The sequence below is a fragment of the Pseudophryne corroboree genome, chromosome 3 (assembly GCF_028390025.1).
Source record: "Pseudophryne corroboree isolate aPseCor3 chromosome 3, aPseCor3.hap2, whole genome shotgun sequence".
NCBI lineage: Eukaryota > Metazoa > Chordata > Amphibia > Anura > Myobatrachidae > Pseudophryne > Pseudophryne corroboree.
This window is the reverse complement of record NC_086446.1, coordinates 146,066,851-146,089,206: the sequence shown is the minus strand read 5'-3', so window position 1 is coordinate 146,089,206 and position 22,356 is coordinate 146,066,851. Positions and strand designations below refer to the sequence as shown.

Sequence of the window (22,356 nt, the reverse complement as noted above, 5' to 3'; positions counted from 1 at the left end):
GAATATACTTAACGGAACAAACACTGAACTTTTATGTCCCACACACAAGACACCATAAACACAAAACATACAGATTCGCCAGCACAAGGGCATGTTCCTTTTGGTACCATAGTTTTTTATAGTCTTTTATCGTTTCATAAGTTGGACGCCCATAACTTAAATAATAAATCAGTTTGCAAATTTTAACCTTTTGCAGACTTTAATATCTTGCAGATTTCAACAGTTTTGACGATTTCAAAATACGCTTAGTATTGGTTGATCAGGCCAATATTATATAGCATAATTGAAATGCACAACATTAATCACAGTACTGTACAAACTCTATGCATATATGGAATATTTCTTCCATAACATGATATGCACACTTAGGGGTAATCCTCCCTGCCCTTCCCATACGCTAAAAAATTTGCAATCCCTGCAATCTTTCACACACGCGACACGTCAGTCAACTGGGAAACTGCAGTAGTCCCTCTTATCATAAACTACAATCACAAAGCAACATGCCAATTTAATGCCAAGCAATACAATGTTAGCAAACAGACTTAGGTTATGGTTAACACAACACCTGAGTTGCTCAGTTCTTTTGTGCACAGTAAACAATGTTAATAAACAGACTCAGAATATACTTGGGACTTTAGTCCGTAGATTCCGTTATTTACCAGAATCCATATATGATTAAAACAATCAGCAGCTGCACAGTATTACAGTATAAACTTTTAATCAAATTACTTATAATCAACTATAACCTCGGGTAATCACCTTATTTATTTCATTTACCCTTCTTGCACACGTGTAGCTGACTAAAAGGGGAAGGTGGTCTATGTACTTTTACTTAATTTGGCCCCTATCTTATCTGTCACTCGCAGCGTTAACTGTGAGCTCAGATTGGAACTCATTCAAACCCCATTAAAAAAATCCAAGCATTCACTCACAGAATTACTCATAGGGTGATTACTTTACCATATTTACACAACAACAAACAGATCCCTGGGTTATTTTCCTAGCTTAGTCAATCTCTCCACTCCTAATTCTCAGATTCTACATATAAAATCACACAGACAGCTGGCAGGTATAGAAACAGCATGTACTGGAATATAGCACATACCATGATATTCTATACTTACCAGTGCTGTAATGATTCTGGGATATTCCTTCCATCCTCAGCTGCTGGCTGGCTGGCTGGCACACCCCTTTGAGAATTTGATGAAGAGATTGAGATACATAGGTCCAAACTCCGAGCCCCCACCTGTTGGATACCTGTTTCAGGGTTAATTAAATTAACCCTCATGTTGCTGTTTGAGTTGTTATGTAAAAGAATGAATTGAAAATAGATTTAGCAAAATCAATAATTATTTATTAAAAAGGCCATGCCCGTATACATGCTGAGAGGGAACATCCTCTCAAGCCTGGGTCAAAATGCTTCAACAACAGATACACATAAAAGCAATGATTTTTATAACATACCAGTTACGCCCCATTCTTATAACCCTCCCATATGAGTTCATTCATCTGGAATACAGTGTTAGGAAAAATAATTATGGCGGCAGTAGGTTTTGAACCAATGCCTCCAAAGTAACTGGAACCCTAATCCAGCACCTTAAACACTGCAGAATTTTAGCTCATGCATCTGGATCATATTGACCATATATTGAGGTGAAAGGACTTTATTATTATTGATTTTCTTATTAGTGGAGAAAATAACTTTGCCATCTCTGACTAATGTTTTATTAGCAAAATCATAATTGCAGCAGTGGGAATCAATCCCATGTCTCAAGAAAGACTGGAGCCTAAGTCCAGCACCTTAGAATGCTTGGCTGTGCAACCACATGGACACTTCTAACTGAAAGCTCACAGTTCTGGATCATATAGTTGAGATTACAGGAAAAAAAATTGTTGTTTTAAATTAATACTTGAAAAAAGTGTCATGTTAAGTGTTTAAAATACAAAATGTTAAGGAAGTATAAAAAAATACAAAATTAGCAGACAATATTTATAAAAAAATAATTTTTTATTATTGATTAGCTGTTTAGTGGAGAAAAACGACTTTGATGGCAATAACTGTAGTTTTCTCTTGAAAATGATTATGGCAGCAGTGGGACTTGAACCCACACCTCCAAAGACACTGGAGCCTTAATCCAGCACGTTAGCCCACTCGGCCATGCCACCACATGGCAAACAAACTCAGTAGCTCATAGTTTATTATTATACATATTATTTTTAAAGATTTAGAAGACTCTTGAAATTATAATAAACTGTTTTAAAATCTAGTGCAGATTATGAACTTTTCAACCTACCAATATTTTATTTTAGCAGCTTAGTGGCCTTAGATCGCTCGGCCATGGTACCACATGGACACTCTTTGCGCACAGATCTGGGTCATATAGCTCAGATTACAGTAAAAAAAAAATTTTTTAATCAATACTTAAAAAGAAGTGTCATACCAAAAGTGTTTAAATTATGTACAAAACGTTTTGGAAGTTTAAAAAAGTACATAAATTGACGTAAAATGTTAATGAGAAAGGATTTTTTTATTATTGATTTGCTGTTTAGTAGAGAAATACACTGACATCAATGACATTTTTTCTTAGGAAAAATAATTACGGCGGCAGAAGGTTTTGAACCAATGCCTCCAAAGAAATTGGAACCCTAATCCAGCACCTTAGACACTGCAGAATTTTATCTCATGCATCTGGATCATATCAACCAGATATTGAGGAGAAAGGACTTTATTATTTTTGATTTTCTTATTAGTGGAGAAAATAACTTTGCCATCTCTGACTGATGTTTTATTAGCAAAATCATAACTGCTGCAGTGGGAATCGATACCATGTCTCAAGAGAGACTGGAGACTAAGTCCAGCATCTTAGAATGCTTGGCCGTGCCACCACATGGACACTTCTAACTTAAAGCTCACTGTTCTGGATCATATAGTTGAGATTACAGGAAAAAAATTGTTGTTTTAAATCAATACTTGAAAAAAAGTGTCATGTTAAGTGTTTAAAATACAAAATGTTAAGGAAGTATAAAAAGGTACAAAATTATCAGACAATATTAATAAGAAATCATTTTTTATTATTGATTTGCTGTTTAGTTGAGAAAAACGACTTTGACGTCAATGACTGTCGTTTTCTCTTGAAAATAAATATGGCAGCAGTGGCACTCAAACCCACACCTCCGAAGAGACTGGAGCCTTAATCCAGCACGTTAGCCCACTCGGTCATGCTACCACATGGTTAACCTGACTCAGTAGCTCCTAGTTTATTATTATACATATTATTTTTAAAGATTTAGAAGACTTTAAATTATAATAAACTGTTTTAAAACCTAGTGCAGATGATGAACTTTTCAACCTACCAAAATTTTATTTTAGCAGCTTAGTGGCCTTAGACCGCTTGGCTATGGTACCACATGGACACTCTTAGCTCACAGATCTGGGTCATATAGCTCAGATTATAGTAAAAACATTTTTTTAAGTCAATACTTAAAAAGAAGTGTCATACCAAAAGTGTTTAAATTATGTACAAAACGTTTTGGAAGGTTAAAAAAGTACATAAATTGACAAAATATTAATGAGAAAGGATTTTTATTATTATTGATTTGCTGTTTAGTAGAGAAAAACACTTTGACATCAATGACTTATTTTTTCTTAGGAAAAATAATTATGGCGGCAGTAGGTTTTGAACCAATGACTCCAAAGAAACTGGAACCTTAATACAGCACCTTAGACACTGCTGAATTTTAGTTCATGCATCTGGATCATATCGACCAGATATTGAGGAGAAAGGACTTTATTATTATTGATATTCTTATTAGTGGAGAAAATCACTTTGCCATCTCTGACTGATGTTTTATTAGCAAAATCATAATTGCAGCAGTGGGAATGGATCCCATGCCTCAGCAGAGACTGGAGCCTAAGTCCAGCACCTTAGAATGCCTGGCCATGCCACCTGATGCACACTTCTGACTGAAATCTCATAGTTCTGGATCATATAGTTGAGATTATAGGAAAAAATGTTGTTTTAAATCAATACTTGAAAAAAAGTGTCATGTTAAGTGTTTAAAATACAAAAAGTTAAGGAAGTATAAAAAGGTACAAAATTAGCAGACAATATTAATAAGAAATAATTTTTTATATTTGATTTGCTGTTTAGTGGAGAAAAACGAATATGACATCAATGACTATTGTTTTCTCTTGAAACAAATTATGGTAGCAGTGGGATTTGAACCCAGGCCTCCGAACAAACTGGAGCCTTAATCCAGTGCTTTAGACCGCTCTGCCATGCTACCACATGTCTAACCTTTTTCCGTAGATCATAGTTTATTATTATACATATTATTTTTAAAGTTTGAGAAGACTCTTGATATTATAATAAACTGTTTTAAAATCTAGGGCAGATGATGAACTTTTCAATTTACCAATATTTTATTTTAGCAGCTTAGTGGCCTTAGAACGCTCGGCCATGGTACCACATGGACACTCTTAGCTCACAGATCTGGGTCATATAGCTCAGATTACAGTAAAAACATTTTTTTTAAATCAATACTTAAAAAGAAGTGTCATACCAAAAGTGTTTAAATTATGTACAAAACGTTTTGGAAGGTTAAAGAAAGTACATAAATTGACATAAAATATTAATGAGAAAGGATTTTTTAAATTATTGATTTGCTGTTTAGCAGAGAAAAACACTTTGACATCAATGACTTATTTTTTCTTAGGAAAAATAATTATGGCGGCAGTAGGTTTTGAACCAATGCCTCCAAAGAAACTGGAACCTTAATCCAGCACTTTAGACAGTGCTGAATTTTAGTTCATGCATCTGGAACATATCGACCAGATATTGAGGAGAAAGGACTTTATTATTATTGATTTTCTTATTAGTGGAGAAAATCACTTTGCCATCTCTGACTGATGTTTTATTAGCAAAATCATAATTGCAACAGTGGGAATTGATCCCATGCCTCAGCAAAGATGGGAGCCTAAGTCCAGCACCTTAGAATGCCTGGCCATGCCACCACATGGACACTTCGACTGAAAGCTCACTGTTCTGGATCATATAGTTGAGATTATAGGAAAAAAAATGTTGTTTTAAATCAATACTTGAAAAAAAGTGTCATGTTAAGTGTTTAAAATACAAAAAGTTAAGGAAGTATAAAAAGGTACAAAATTAGCAGACAATATTAATAAGAAAGAGTTTTTTATATTTGATTTGCTGTTTAGTGGAGAAAAACGAATTTGACATCAATGACTGTCGTTTTCTCTTTAAAAGAATTATGACAGCAGTGGGATTTGAACCCACGCCCCCAAAGAGACTGTGGCTTTAATCCAGTGCCTTAGACCGCTCAGCCATGCTACAACATGCCTAACTTGACTCCATAGATCATAGTTTATTATTATACATATCATTTTTAAAGTTTGAGAAGACTCTTGAAATTATAAGAAACTGTTTTAAAATCTAGGGCAGATGATGAACTGTTCAATTTACCAATATTTTATTTTAGCAGCTTAGTGGCCTTAGACCGCTTGGCCATGGTACCACATGGACACTATTAGCTCACGGATCTGGGTCATATAACTCAGATTACAGTAAAAACATTTTTTTAAATCAATACTTAAAAAGAAGTGTCATACCAAAAGTGTTTAAATTATGTACAAAAGGTTTTGGAAGGTTAAAAAAAAGTACATAAATTGACATAAATTATTAATGAGAAAGGATTTTTTTAATTATTGATTTGCTGTTTAGTAGAGAAAAAAACTTTGACATCAATGACTTGTTTTTTCTTAGGAAAAATAATTATGGCGGCAGTAGGTTTTGAACCAATGCCTCCAAAGAAACTGGAACTTTAATCCAGCACCTTAGACACTGCTGAATTTTATCTCATGCATCTGGATCATATCAACCAGATATTGAGGAGAAAGGACTTTATTATTATTGATTTTCTTATTAGTGGAGAAAATCACTTTGCCATCTCTGACTGATTTATTAGCAAACTTATACTTGCAGTAGTGGGAATTGATCCCATGCCTCAGCAGAGACTGGAGCCTAAGTCCAGCACCTTAGAATGCTTGGCCATGCCACCTCATGCACACTTCTGACTGAAAGCTCACAGTTCTGGATCATATAGTTGAGATTATAGGGGGAAAAAATGTTGTTTTAAATCAATACTTGAAAAAAAGTGTCATGTTAAGTGTTTAAAATACAAAAAGTTAAGGAAGTATAAAAAGGTACAAAATTAGTAGACAATATTAATAAGAAATAATTTTTTATATTTGATTTGCTGTTTAGTGGAGAAAAACGAATTTGACATCAATGACTATTGTTTTCTCTTGAAACAAATTATGGTAGCAGTGGGATTTGAACCCAGGCCTCCGAACAAACTGGAGCCTTAATCCAGTGCTTTAGACCGCTCTGCCATGCTACCACATGTCTAACCTTTTTCCGTAGATCATAGTTTATTATTATACATATTATTTTTAAAGTTTGAGAAGACTCTTGATATTATAATAAACTGTTTTAAAATCTAGGGCAGATGATGAACTTTTCAATTTACCAATATTTTATTTTAGCAGCTTAGTGGCCTTAGAACGCTCGGCCATGGTACCACATGGACACTCTTAGCTCACAGATCTGGGTCATATAGCTCAGATTACAGTAAAAACATTTTTTTAAATCAATACTTAAAAAGAAGTGTCATACCAAAAGTGTTTAAATTATGTACAAAACGTTTTGGAAGGTTAAAAAAAGTACATAAATTGACATAAAATATTAATGAGAAAGGATTTTTTAAATTATTGATTTGCTGTTTAGCAGAGAAAAACACTTTGACATCAATGACTTATTTTTTCTTAGGAAAAATAATTATGGCGGCAGTAGGTTTTGAACCAATGCCTCCAAAGAAACTGGAACCTTAATCCAGCACCTTAGACACTGCTGAATTTTATCTCATGCATCTGGATCATATCAACCAAATATTGAGGAGAAATGACTTTATTATTATTGATTTTCTTATTAGTGGAGAAAATCACTTTGCCATCTCTGACTGATGTTTTATTAGCAAAATCATAATTGCAGTAGTGGGAATTGATCCCATGCCTCAGCAGAGACTGGAACCTAAGTCCAGCACCTTAGAATGCTTGGCCATGCCACCTCATGCACACTTCTGCCTGAAAGCTCACAGTTCTGGATCATATAGTTGAGATTATAGGGGAAAAAAATGTTGTTTTAAATCAATACTTGAAAAAAAGTGTCATGTTAAGTGTTTAAAATACAAAAAGTTAAGGAAGTATAAAAAGGTACAAAATTAGCAGACAATATTAATAAGAAAGAATTTTTTATATTTGATTTGCTGTTTAGTGGAGAAAAAGCGAATTTGACATCAATGACTGTCGTTTTCTCTTGAAAAGAATTATGGCAGCAGTGGGATTTGAACCCACGCCTCCAAAGAGACTGGAGTCTTAATCCAGTGCCTTAGACCACTCAGCCAAGATACCACATGTCTAACTTAGTTGCGTAGATCATAGTTTATTATTGTACATATTATTTTTAAAGTTTGAGAAGACTCTTGATATTATAATAAACTGTTTTAAAATCTAGGGCAGATGATGAACTTTTCAATTTACCAATATTTATTTTAGCAGCTTAGTGGCCTTAGAACGCTCGGCCATGGTACCACATGGACACTCTTAGCTCACAGATCTGGGTCATATAGCTCAGATTACAGTTAAAACATTTTTTTTAAATCAATACTTAAAAAGAAGTGTCATACCAAAAGTGTTTAAATTATGTACAAAACGTTTTGGAAGGTTAAAAAAAGTACATAAATTGACATAAAATATTAATGAGAAAGGATTTTTTTAATTATTGATTTGCTGTTTAGCAGAGAAAAACACTTTGACATCAATGACTTATTTTTTCTTAGGAAAAATAATTATGGCGGCAGTAGGTTTTGAACCAATGCCTCCAAAGAAACTGGAACCTTAATCCAGCACCTTAGACAGTGCTGAATTTTAGTTCATGCATCAGGATCATATCGACCAGATATTGAGGAGAAAGGACTTTATTATTATTGATTTTCTTATTAGTGGAGAAAATCACTTTGCCATCTCTGACTGATGTTTTATTAGCAAAATCATAATTGCAGCAGTGGGAATTGATCCCATGCCTCAGCAGAGACTGGAGCCTAAGTCCAGCACCTTAGAATGCTTGGCCATGCCACCTCATGCACACTTCTGCCTGAAAGCTCACAGTTCTGGATCATATAGTTGAGATTATAGGGAAAAAAATAGTTGTTTTAAATCAGTACTTGAAAGAAAGTGTCATGTTAAGTGTTTAAAATACAAAAAGTTAAGGAAGTATAAAAAGGTACAAAATTAGCAGACAATATTAATAAGAAAGAATTTTTTATATTTGATTTGCTGTTTAGTGGAGAAAAACGAATTTGACATCAAAGACTGTCGTTTTCTCTTGAAAAGAATTATGACAGCAGTGGTATTTGAACCCACACCTCCAAAGAGACTGAAGCTTTTTACCAGTGCCTTAGACTGCTCAGCCATGCTTCCACATGCCTAACTTCTCTCCATAGATCATAGTTTATTATTATACATATAATTTTTAAAGTTTGAGAAGACTCTTGAAATTATAAGAAACTGTTTTAAAATCTAGGGCAGATGATGAACTGTTCAAGTTACCAATATTTTATTTTAGCATCTTAGTTGCCTTAGACCGCTCGGCCATGGTACCACATGGACACTCTTAGCTCACAGATCTGGGTCATATAGCTCAGATTACAGTAAAAACATTTTTTTAAATCAATACTTAAAAAGAAGTGTCATACCAAAAGTGTTTAAATTATGTACAAAACGTTTTGGAAGGTTAAAAAAAGTACATAAATTGACATAAAATATTAATGAGAAAGGATTTTTTAAATTATTGATTTGCTGTTTAGCAGAGAAAAACACTTTGACATCAATGACTTATTTTTTCTTAGGAAAAATAATTATGGCGGCAGTAGGTTTTGAACCAATGCCTCCAAAGAAACTGGAACCTTAATCCAGCACCTTAGACACTGCTGAATTTTATCTCATGCATCTGGATCATATCAACCAAATATTGAGGAGAAATGACTTTATTATTATTGATTTTCTTATTAGTGGAGAAAATCACTTTGCCATCTCTGACTGATGTTTTATTAGCAAAATCATAATTGCAGTAGTGGGAATTGATCCCATGCCTCAGCAGAGACTGGAACCTAAGTCCAGCACCTTAGAATGCTTGGCCATGCCACCTCATGCACACTTCTGACTGAAAGCTCACAGTTCTGGATCATATAGTTGAGATTATAGGGAAAAAAAAATGTTGTTTTAAATCAATACTTGAAAAAAAGTGTCATGTTAAGTGTTTAAAATACAAAAAGTTAAGGAAGTATAAAAAGGTACAAAATTAGCAGACAATATTAATAAGAAAGAATTTTTTATATTTGATTTGCTGTTTAGTGGAGAAAAAGCGAATTTGACATCAATGACTGTCGTTTTCTCTTGAAAAGAATTATGGCAGCAGTGGGATTTGAACCCACGCCTCCAAAGAGACTGGAGTCTTAATCCAGTGCCTTAGACCACTCAGCCAAGATACCACATGTCTAACTTAGTTGCGTAGATCATAGTTTATTATTGTACATATTATTTTTAAAGTTTGAGAAGACTCTTGATATTATAATAAACTGTTTTAAAATCTAGGGCAGATGATGAACTTTTCAATTTACCAATATTTATTTTAGCAGCTTAGTGGCCTTAGAACGCTCGGCCATGGTACCACATGGACACTCTTAGCTCACAGATCTGGGTCATATAGCTCAGATTACAGTTAAAACATTTTTTTTAAATCAATACTTAAAAAGAAGTGTCATACCAAAAGTGTTTAAATTATGTACAAAACGTTTTGGAAGGTTAAAAAAAGTACATAAATTGACATAAAATATTAATGAGAAAGGATTTTTTTAATTATTGATTTGCTGTTTAGCAGAGAAAAACTCTTTGACATCAATGACTTATTTTTTCTTAGGAAAAATAATTATGGCGGCAGTAGGTTTTGAACCAATGCCTCCAAAGAAACTGGAACCTTAATCCAGCACCTTAGACAGTGCTGAATTTTAGTTCATGCATCAGGATCATATCGACCAGATATTGAGGAGAAAGGACTTTATTATTATTGATTTTCTTATTAGTGGAGAAAATCACTTTGCCATCTCTGACTGATGTTTTATTAGCAAAATCATAATTGCAGCAGTTGGAATTGATCCCATGCCTCAGCAGAGACTGGAGCCTAAGTCCAGCACCTTAGAATGCTTGGCCATGCCACCTCATGCACACTTCTGCCTGAAAGCTCACAGTTCTGGATCATATAGTTGAGATTATAGGGAAAAAAATAGTTGTTTTAAATCAGTACTTGAAAGAAAGTGTCATGTTAAGTGTTTAAAATACAAAAAGTTAAGGAAGTATAAAAAGGTACAAAATTAGCAGACAATATTAATAAGAAAGAATTTTTTATATTTGATTTGCTGTTTAGTGGAGAAAAACGAATTTGACATCAAAGACTGTCGTTTTCTCTTGAAAAGAATTATGACAGCAGTGGTATTTGAACCCACACCTCCAAAGAGACTGAAGCTTTTTACCAGTGCCTTAGACTGCTCAGCCATGCTTCCACATGCCTAACTTCTCTCCATAGATCATAGTTTATTATTATACATATAATTTTTAAAGTTTGAGAAGACTCTTGAAATTATAAGAAACTGTTTTAAAATCTAGGGCAGATGATGAACTGTTCAAGTTACCAATATTTTATTTTAGCATCTTAGTTGCCTTAGACCGCTCGGCCATGGTACCACATGGACACTCTTAGCTCACAGATCTGGGTCATATAGCTCAGATTACAGTAAAAACATTTTTTTAAATCAATACTTAAAAAGAAGTGTCATACCAAAAGTGTTTAAATTATGTACAAAACGTTTTGGAAGGTTAAAAAAAGTACATAAATTGACATAAAATATTAATGAGAAAGGATTTTTTAAATTATTGATTTGCTGTTTAGCAGAGAAAAACACTTTGATATCAATGACTTATTTTTTCTTAGGAAAAATAATTATGGTGGCAGTAGGTTTTGAACCAATGCCTCCAAAGAAACTGGAACCTTAATCCAGCACCTTAGACAGTGCTGAATTTTATCTCATGCATCTGGATCATATCAACCAGATATTGAGGAGAAAGGACTTTATTATTATTGATTTTCTTATTAGTGGAGAAAATCACTTTGCCATCTCTGACTGATGTTTTATTAGCAAAATCATAATTGCAACAGTGGGAATTGATCCCATGCCTCAGCAAAGATGGGAGCCTAAGTCCAGCACCTTAGAATGCCTGGCCATGCCACCACATGGACACTTCGACTGAAAGCTCACTGTTCTGGATCATATAGTTGAGATTATAGGAAAAAAAATGTTGTTTTAAATCAATACTTGAAAAAAAGTGTCATGTTAAGTGTTTAAAATACAAAAAGTTAAGGAAGTATAAAAAGGTACAAAATTAGCAGACAATATTAATAAGAAAGAGTTTTTTATATTTGATTTGCTGTTTAGTGGAGAAAAACGAATTTGACATCAATGACTGTCGTTTTCTCTTTAAAAGAATTATGACAGCAGTGGGATTTGAACCCACGCCCCCAAAGAGACTGTGGCTTTAATCCAGTGCCTTAGACCGCTCAGCCATGCTACCACATGCCTAACTTGACTCCATAGATCATAGTTTATTATTATACATATCATTTTTAAAGTTTGAGAAGACTCTTGAAATTATAAGAAACTGTTTTAAAATCTAGGGCAGATGATGAACTGTTCAATTTACCAATATTTTATTTTAGCAGCTTAGTGGCCTTAGACCGCTTGGCCATGGTACCACATGGACACTATTAGCTCACGGATCTGGGTCATATAACTCAGATTACAGTAAAAACATTTTTTTAAATCAATACTTAAAAAGAAGTGTCATACCAAAAGTGTTTAAATTATGTACAAAAGGTTTTGGAAGGTTAAAAAAAAGTACATAAATTGACATAAATTATTAATGAGAAAGGATTTTTTTAATTATTGATTTGCTGTTTAGTAGAGAAAAAAACTTTGACATCAATGACTTGTTTTTTCTTAGGAAAAATAATTATGGCGGCAGTAGGTTTTGAACCAATGCCTCCAAAGAAACTGGAACTTTAATCCAGCACCTTAGACACTGCTGAATTTTATCTTATGCATCTGGATCATATCAACCAGATATTGAGGAGAAAGGACTTTATTATTATTGATTTTCTTATTAGTGGAGAAAATCACTTTGCCATCTCTGACTGATTTATTAGCAAACTTATACTTGCAGTAGTGGGAATTGATCCCATGCCTCAGCAGAGACTGGAGCCTAAGTCCAGCACCTTAGAATGCTTGGCCATGCCACCTCATGCACACTTCTGACTGAAAGCTCACAGTTCTGGATCATATAGTTGAGATTATAGGGGGAAAAAATGTTGTTTTAAATCAATACTTGAAAAAAAGTGTCATGTTAAGTGTTTAAAATACAAAAAGTTAAGGAAGTATAAAAAGGTACAAAATTAGTAGACAATATTAATAAGAAATAATTTTTTATATTTGATTTGCTGTTTAGTGGAGAAAAACGAATTTGACATCAATGACTATTGTTTTCTCTTGAAACAAATTATGGTAGCAGTGGGATTTGAACCCAGGCCTCCGAACAAACTGGAGCCTTAATCCAGTGCTTTAGACCGCTCTGCCATGCTACCACATGTCTAACCTTTTTCCGTAGATCATAGTTTATTATTATACATATTATTTTTAAAGTTTGAGAAGACTCTTGATATTATAATAAACTGTTTTAAAATCTAGGGCAGATGATGAACTTTTCAATTTACCAATATTTTATTTTAGCAGCTTAGTGGCCTTAGAACGCTCGGCCATGGTACCACATGGACACTCTTAGCTCACAGATCTGGGTCATATAGCTCAGATTACAGTAAAAACATTTTTTTAAATCAATACTTAAAAAGAAGTGTCATACCAAAAGTGTTTAAATTATGTACAAAACGTTTTGGAAGGTTAAAAAAAGTACATAAATTGACATAAAATATTAATGAGAAAGGATTTTTTAAATTATTGATTTGCTGTTTAGCAGAGAAAAACACTTTGACATCAATGACTTATTTTTTCTTAGGAAAAATAATTATGGCGGCAGTAGGTTTTGAACCAATGCCTCCAAAGAAACTGGAACCTTAATCCAGCACCTTAGACACTGCTGAATTTTATCTCATGCATCTGGATCATATCAACCAAATATTGAGGAGAAATGACTTTATTATTATTGATTTTCTTATTAGTGGAGAAAATCACTTTGCCATCTCTGACTGATGTTTTATTAGCAAAATCATAATTGCAGTAGTGGGAATTGATCCCATGCCTCAGCAGAGACTGGAACCTAAGTCCAGCACCTTAGAATGCTTGGCCATGCCACCTCATGCACACTTCTGACTGAAAGCTCACAGTTCTGGATCATATAGTTGAGATTATAGGGGAAAAAAATGTTGTTTTAAATCAATACTTGAAAAAAAGTGTCATGTTAAGTGTTTAAAATACAAAAAGTTAAGGAAGTATAAAAAGGTACAAAATTAGCAGACAATATTAATAAGAAAGAATTTTTTATATTTGATTTGCTGTTTAGTGGAGAAAAAGCGAATTTGACATCAATGACTGTCGTTTTCTCTTGAAAAGAATTATGGCAGCAGTGGGATTTGAACCCACGCCTCCAAAGAGACTGGAGTCTTAATCCAGTGCCTTAGACCACTCAGCCAAGATACCACATGTCTAACTTAGTTGCGTAGATCATAGTTTATTATTGTACATATTATTTTTAAAGTTTGAGAAGACTCTTGATATTATAATAAACTGTTTTAAAATCTAGGGCAGATGATGAACTTTTCAATTTACCAATATTTATTTTAGCAGCTTAGTGGCCTTAGAACGCTCGGCCATGGTACCACATGGACACTCTTAGCTCACAGATCTGGGTCATATAGCTCAGATTACAGTTAAAACATTTTTTTTAAATCAATACTTAAAAAGAAGTGTCATACCAAAAGTGTTTAAATTATGTACAAAACGTTTTGGAAGGTTAAAAAAAGTACATAAATTGACATAAAATATTAATGAGAAAGGATTTTTTTAATTATTGATTTGCTGTTTAGCAGAGAAAAACACTTTGACATCAATGACTTATTTTTTCTTAGGAAAAATAATTATGGCGGCAGTAGGTTTTGAACCAATGCCTCCAAAGAAACTGGAACCTTAATCCAGCACCTTAGACAGTGCTGAATTTTAGTTCATGCATCAGGATCATATCGACCAGATATTGAGGAGAAAGGACTTTATTATTATTGATTTTCTTATTAGTGGAGAAAATCACTTTGCCATCTCTGACTGATGTTTTATTAGCAAAATTATAATTGCAGCAGTGGGAATTGATCCCATGCCTCAGCAGAGACTGGAGCCTAAGTCCAGCACCTTAGAATGCTTGGCCATGCCACCTCATGCACACTTCTGCCTGAAAGCTCACAGTTCTGGATCATATAGTTGAGATTATAGGGAAAAAAATAGTTGTTTTAAATCAGTACTTGAAAGAAAGTGTCATGTTAAGTGTTTAAAATACAAAAAGTTAAGGAAGTATAAAAAGGTACAAAATTAGCAGACAATATTAATAAGAAAGAATTTTTTATATTTGATTTGCTGTTTAGTGGAGAAAAACGAATTTGACATCAAAGACTGTCGTTTTCTCTTGAAAAGAATTATGACAGCAGTGGTATTTGAACCCACACCTCCAAAGAGACTGAAGCTTTTTACCAGTGCCTTAGACTGCTCAGCCATGCTTCCACATGCCTAACTTCTCTCCATAGATCATAGTTTATTATTATACATATAATTTTTAAAGTTTGAGAAGACTCTTGAAATTATAAGAAACTGTTTTAAAATCTAGGGCAGATGATGAACTGTTCAAGTTACCAATATTTTATTTTAGCATCTTAGTTGCCTTAGACCGCTCGGCCATGGTACCACATGGACACTCTTAGCTCACAGATCTGGGTCATATAGCTCAGATTACAGTAAAAACATTTTTTTAAATCAATACTTAAAAAGAAGTGTCATACCAAAAGTGTTTAAATTATGTACAAAACGTTTTGGAAGGTTAAAAAAAGTACATAAATTGACATAAAATATTAATGAGAAAGGATTTTTTAAATTATTGATTTGCTGTTTAGCAGAGAAAAACACTTTGACATCAATGACTTATTTTTTCTTAGGAAAAATAATTATGGCGGCAGTAGGTTTTGAACCAATGCCTCCAAAGAAACTGGAACCTTAATCCAGCACCTTAGACACTGCTGAATTTTATCTCATGCATCTGGATCATATCAACCAAATATTGAGGAGAAATGACTTTATTATTATTGATTTTCTTATTAGTGGAGAAAATCACTTTGCCATCTCTGACTGATGTTTTATTAGCAAAATCATAATTGCAGTAGTGGGAATTGATCCCATGCCTCAGCAGAGACTGGAACCTAAGTCCAGCACCTTAGAATGCTTGGCCATGCCACCTCATGCACACTTCTGACTGAAAGCTCACAGTTCTGGATCATATAGTTGAGATTATAGGGAAAAAAAAATGTTGTTTTAAATCAATACTTGAAAAAAAGTGTCATGTTAAGTGTTTAAAATACAAAAAGTTAAGGAAGTATAAAAAGGTACAAAATTAGCAGACAATATTAATAAGAAAGAATTTTTTATATTTGATTTGCTGTTTAGTGGAGAAAAAGCGAATTTGACATCAATGACTGTCGTTTTCTCTTGAAAAGAATTATGGCAGCAGTGGGATTTGAACCCACGCCTCCAAAGAGACTGGAGTCTTAATCCAGTGCCTTAGACCACTCAGCCAAGATACCACATGTCTAACTTAGTTGCGTAGATCATAGTTTATTATTGTACATATTATTTTTAAAGTTTGAGAAGACTCTTGATATTATAATAAACTGTTTTAAAATCTAGGGCAGATGATGAACTTTTCAATTTACCAATATTTATTTTAGCAGCTTAGTGGCCTTAGAACGCTCGGCCATGGTACCACATGGACACTCTTAGCTCACAGATCTGGGTCATATAGCTCAGATTACAGTTAAAACATTTTTTTTAAATCAATACTTAAAAAGAAGTGTCATACCAAAAGTGTTTAAATTATGTACAAAACGTTTTGGAAGGTTAAAAAAAGTACATAAATTGACATAAAATATTAATGAGAAAGGATTTTTTTAATTATTGATTTGCTGTTTAGCAGAGAAAAACTCTTTGACATCAATGACTTATTTTTTCTTAGGAAAAATAATTATGGCGGCAGTAGGTTTTGAACCAATGCCTCCAAAGAAACTGGAACCTTAATCCAGCACCTTAGACAGTGCTGAATTTTAGTTCATGCATCAGGATCATATCGACCAGATATTGAGGAGAAAGGACTTTATTATTATTGATTTTCTTATTAGTGGAGAAAATCACTTTGCCATCTCTGACTGATGTTTTATTAGCAAAATCATAATTGCAGCAGTTGGAATTGATCCCATGCCTCAGCAGAGACTGGAGCCTAAGTCCAGCACCTTAGAATGCTTGGCCATGCCACCTCATGCACACTTCTGCCTGAAAGCTCACAGTTCTGGATCATATAGTTGAGATTATAGGGAAAAAAATAGTTGTTTTAAATCAGTACTTGAAAGAAAGTGTCATGTTAAGTGTTTAAAATACAAAAAGTTAAGGAAGTATAAAAAGGTACAAAATTAGCAGACAATATTAATAAGAAAGAATTTTTTATATTTGATTTGCTGTTTAGTGGAGAAAAACGAATTTGACATCAAAGACTGTCGTTTTCTCTTGAAAAGAATTATGACAGCAGTGGTATTTGAACCCACACCTCCAAAGAGACTGAAGCTTTTTACCAGTGCCTTAGACTGCTCAGCCATGCTTCCACATGCCTAACTTCTCTCCATAGATCATAGTTTATTATTATACATATAATTTTTAAAGTTTGAGAAGACTCTTGAAATTATAAGAAACTGTTTTAAAATCTAGGGCAGATGATGAACTGTTCAAGTTACCAATATTTTATTTTAGCATCTTAGTTGCCTTAGACCGCTCGGCCATGGTACCACATGGACACTCTTAGCTCACAGATCTGGGTCATATAGCTCAGATTACAGTAAAAACATTTTTTTAAATCAATACTTAAAAAGAAGTGTCATACCAAAAGTGTTTAAATTATGTACAAAACGTTTTGGAAGGTTAAAAAAAGTACATAAATTGACATAAAATATTAATGAGAAAGGATTTTTTAAATTATTGATTTGCTGTTTAGCAGAGAAAAACACTTTGATATCAATGACTTATTTTTTCTTAGGAAAAATAATTATGGTGGCAGTAGGTTTTGAACCAATGCCTCCAAAGAAACTGGAACCTTAATCCAGCACCTTAGACAGTGCTGAATTTTATCTCATGCATCTGGATCATATCAACCAGATATTGAGGAGAAAGGACTTTATTATTATTGATTTTCTTATTAGTGGAGAAAATCACTTTGCCATCTCTGACTGATGTTTTATTAGCAAAATCATAATTGCAACAGTGGGAATTGATCCCATGCCTCAGCAAAGATGGGAGCCTAAGTCCAGCACCTTAGAATGCCTGGCCATGCCACCACATGGACACTTCGACTGAAAGCTCACTGTTCTGGATCATATAGTTGAGATTATAGGAAAAAAAATGTTGTTTTAAATCAATACTTGAAAAAAAGTGTCATGTTAAGTGTTTAAAATACAAAAAGTTAAGGAAGTATAAAAAGGTACAAAATTAGCAGACAATATTAATAAGAAAGAGTTTTTTATATTTGATTTGCTGTTTAGTGGAGAAAAACGAATTTGACATCAATGACTGTCGTTTTCTCTTTAAAAGAATTATGACAGCAGTGGGATTTGAACCCACGCCCCCAAAGAGACTGTGGCTTTAATCCAGTGCCTTAGACCGCTCAGCCATGCTACCACATGCCTAACTTGACTCCATAGATCATAGTTTATTATTATACATATCATTTTTAAAGTTTGAGAAGACTCTTGAAATTATAAGAAACTGTTTTAAAATCTAGGGCAGATGATGAACTGTTCAATTTACCAATATTTTATTTTAGCAGCTTAGTGGCCTTAGACCGCTTGGCCATGGTACCACATGGACACTATTAGCTCACGGATCTGGGTCATATAACTCAGATTACAGTAAAAACATTTTTTTAAATCAATACTTAAAAAGAAGTGTCATACCAAAAGTGTTTAAATTATGTACAAAAGGTTTTGGAAGGTTAAAAAAAAGTACATAAATTGACATAAATTATTAATGAGAAAGGATTTTTTTAATTATTGATTTGCTGTTTAGTAGAGAAAAAAACTTTGACATCAATGACTTGTTTTTTCTTAGGAAAAATAATTATGGCGGCAGTAGGTTTTGAACCAATGCCTCCAAAGAAACTGGAACTTTAATCCAGCACCTTAGACACTGCTGAATTTTATCTTATGCATCTGGATCATATCAACCAGATATTGAGGAGAAAGGACTTTATTATTATTGATTTTCTTATTAGTGGAGAAAATCACTTTGCCATCTCTGACTGATTTATTAGCAAACTTATACTTGCAGTAGTGGGAATTGATCCCATGCCTCAGCAGAGACTGGAGCCTAAGTCCAGCACCTTAGAATGCTTGGCCATGCCACCTCATGCACACTTCTGACTGAAAGCTCACAGTTCTGGATCATATAGTTGAGATTATAGGGGGAAAAAATGTTGTTTTAAATCAATACTTGAAAAAAAGTGTCATGTTAAGTGTTTAAAATACAAAAAGTTAAGGAAGTATAAAAAGGTACAAAATTAGTAGACAATATTAATAAGAAATATTTTTTTATATTTGATTTGCTGTTTAGTGGAGAAAAACGAATTTGACATCAATGACTATTGTTTTCTCTTGAAACAAATTATGGTAGCAGTGGGATTTGAACCCAGGCCTCCGAACAAACTGGAGCCTTAATCCAGTGCTTTAGACCGCTCTGCCATGCTACCACATGTCTAACCTTTTTCCGTAGATCATAGTTTATTATTATACATATTATTTTTAAAGTTTGAGAAGACTCTTGATATTATAATAAACTGTTTTAAAATCTAGGGCAGATGATGAACTTTTCAATTTACCAATATTTTATTTTAGCAGCTTAGTGGCCTTAGAACGCTCGGCCATGGTACCACATGGACACTCTTAGCTCACAGATCTGGGTCATATAGCTCAGATTACAGTAAAAACATTTTTTTAAATCAATACTTAAAAAGAAGTGTCATACCAAAAGTGTTTAAATTATGTACAAAACGTTTTGGAAGGTTAAAAAAAGTACATAAATTGACATAAAATATTAATGAGAAAGGATTTTTTAAATTATTGATTTGCTGTTTAGCAGAGAAAAACACTTTGACATCAATGACTTATTTTTTCTTAGGAAAAATAATTATGGCGGCAGTAGGTTTTGAACCAATGCCTCCAAAGAAACTGGAACCTTAATCCAGCACCTTAGACACTGCTGAATTTTATCTCATGCATCTGGATCATATCAACCAAATATTGAGGAGAAATGACTTTATTATTATTGATTTTCTTATTAGTGGAGAAAATCACTTTGCCATCTCTGACTGATGTTTTATTAGCAAAATCATAATTGCAGTAGTGGGAATTGATCCCATGCCTCAGCAGAGACTGGAACCTAAGTCCAGCACCTTAGAATGCTTGGCCATGCCACCTCATGCACACTTCTGACTGAAAGCTCACAGTTCTGGATCATATAGTTGAGATTATAGGGGAAAAAAATGTTGTTTTAAATCAATACTTGAAAAAAAGTGTCATGTTAAGTGTTTAAAATACAAAAAGTTAAGGAAGTATAAAAAGGTACAAAATTAGCAGACAATATTAATAAGAAAGAATTTTTTATATTTGATTTGCTGTTTAGTGGAGAAAAAGCGAATTTGACATCAATGACTGTCGTTTTCTCTTGAAAAGAATTATGGCAGCAGTGGGATTTGAACCCACGCCTCCAAAGAGACTGGAGTCTTAATCCAGTGCCTTAGACCACTCAGCCAAGATACCACATGTCTAACTTAGTTGCGTAGATCATAGTTTATTATTGTACATATTATTTTTAAAGTTTGAGAAGACTCTTGATATTATAATAAACTGTTTTAAAATCTAGGGCAGATGATGAACTTTTCAATTTACCAATATTTATTTTAGCAGCTTAGTGGCCTTAGAACGCTCGGCCATGGTACCACATGGACACTCTTAGCTCACAGATCTGGGTCATATAGCTCAGATTACAGTTAAAACATTTTTTTTAAATCAATACTTAAAAAGAAGTGTCATACCAAAAGTGTTTAAATTATGTACAAAACGTTTTGGAAGGTTAAAAAAAGTACATAAATTGACATAAAATATTAATGAGAAAGGATTTTTTTAATTATTGATTTGCTGTTTAGCAGAGAAAAACACTTTGACATCAATGACTTATTTTTTCTTAGGAAAAATAATTATGGCGGCAGTAGGTTTTGAACCAATGCCTCCAAAGAAACTGGAACCTTAATCCAGCACCTTAGACAGTGCTGAATTTTAGTTCATGCATCAGGATCATATCGACCAGATATTGAGGAGAAAGGACTTTATTATTATTGATTTTCTTATTAGTGGAGAAAATCACTTTGCCATCTCTGACTGATGTTTTATTAGCAAAATTATAATTGCAGCAGTGGGAATTGATCCCATGCCTCAGCAGAGACTGGAGCCTAAGTCCAGCACCTTAGAATGCTTGGCCATGCCACCTCATGCACACTTCTGCCTGAAAGCTCACAGTTCTGGATCATATAGTTGAGATTATAGGGAAAAAAATAGTTGTTTTAAATCAGTACTTGAAAGAAAGTGTCATGTTAAGTGTTTAAAATACAAAAAGTTAAGGAAGTATAAAAAGGTACAAAATTAGCAGACAATATTAATAAGAAAGAATTTTTTATATTTGATTTGCTGTTTAGTGGAGAAAAACGAATTTGACATCAAAGACTGTCGTTTTCTCTTGAAAAGAATTATGACAGCAGTGGTATTTGAACCCACACCTCCAAAGAGACTGAAGCTTTTTACCAGTGCCTTAGACTGCTCAGCCATGCTTCCACATGCCTAACTTCTCTCCATAGATCATAGTTTATTATTATACATATAATTTTTAAAGTTTGAGAAGACTCTTGAAATTATAAGAAACTGTTTTAAAATCTAGGGCAGATGATGAACTGTTCAAGTTACCAATATTTTATTTTAGCATCTTAGTTGCCTTAGACCGCTCGGCCATGGTACCACATGGACACTCTTAGCTCACAGATCTGGGTCATATAGCTCAGATTACAGTAAAAACATTTTTTTAAATCAATACTTAAAAAGAAGTGTCATACCAAAAGTGTTTAAATTATGTACAAAACGTTTTGGAAGGTTAAAAAAAGTACATAAATTGACATAAAATATTAATGAGAAAGGATTTTTTAAATTATTGATTTGCTGTTTAGCAGAGAAAAACACTTTGACATCAATGACTTATTTTTTCTTAGGAAAAATAATTATGGCGGCAGTAGGTTTTGAACCAATGCCTCCAAAGAAACTGGAACCTTAATCCAGCACCTTAGACACTGCTGAATTTTATCTCATGCATCTGGATCATATCAACCAAATATTGAGGAGAAATGACTTTATTATTATTGATTTTCTTATTAGTGGAGAAAATCACTTTGCCATCTCTGACTGATGTTTTATTAGCAAAATCATAATTGCAGTAGTGGGAATTGATCCCATGCCTCAGCAGAGACTGGAACCTAAGTCCAGCACCTTAGAATGCTTGGCCATGCCACCTCATGCACACTTCTGACTGAAAGCTCACAGTTCTGGATCATATAGTTGAGATTATAGGGAAAAAAAAATGTTGTTTTAAATCAATACTTGAAAAAAAGTGTCATGTTAAGTGTTTAAAATACAAAAAGTTAAGGAAGTATAAAAAGGTACAAAATTAGCAGACAATATTAATAAGAAAGAATTTTTTATATTTGATTTGCTGTTTAGTGGAGAAAAAGCGAATTTGACATCAATGACTGTCGTTTTCTCTTGAAAAGAA

At 33.5% G+C, this 22,356-nt stretch overlaps 6 non-coding genes across 6 annotated transcripts; all 6 read right to left on the bottom strand.

Annotated features, from left to right (window-relative positions):
- Positions 1-2,084: 2,084 nt before the first annotated feature.
- TRNAL-AAG (transfer RNA leucine (anticodon AAG)) lies at positions 2,085-2,166 on the bottom strand. The gene has a single exon. It is a non-coding gene; the product is annotated as a tRNA-Leu (tRNA).
- A 5,238-nt stretch (positions 2,167-7,404) lies between these two features.
- On the bottom strand, positions 7,405-7,492 carry TRNAL-AAG (transfer RNA leucine (anticodon AAG)). The gene has a single exon. It is a non-coding gene; the product is annotated as a tRNA-Leu (tRNA).
- Positions 7,493-9,542: 2,050 nt separating this feature from the next.
- TRNAL-AAG (transfer RNA leucine (anticodon AAG)) lies at positions 9,543-9,630 on the bottom strand. Its single transcript has one exon. It is a non-coding gene; the product is annotated as a tRNA-Leu (tRNA).
- Positions 9,631-13,811: 4,181 nt separating this feature from the next.
- Positions 13,812-13,899, bottom strand: TRNAL-AAG (transfer RNA leucine (anticodon AAG)). Its single transcript has one exon. It is a non-coding gene; the product is annotated as a tRNA-Leu (tRNA).
- A 2,050-nt stretch (positions 13,900-15,949) lies between these two features.
- On the bottom strand, positions 15,950-16,037 carry TRNAL-AAG (transfer RNA leucine (anticodon AAG)). The gene has a single exon. It is a non-coding gene; the product is annotated as a tRNA-Leu (tRNA).
- Positions 16,038-20,218: 4,181 nt separating this feature from the next.
- On the bottom strand, positions 20,219-20,306 carry TRNAL-AAG (transfer RNA leucine (anticodon AAG)). The gene has a single exon. It is a non-coding gene; the product is annotated as a tRNA-Leu (tRNA).
- Between the last annotated feature and the right edge of the window lie 2,050 nt (positions 20,307-22,356).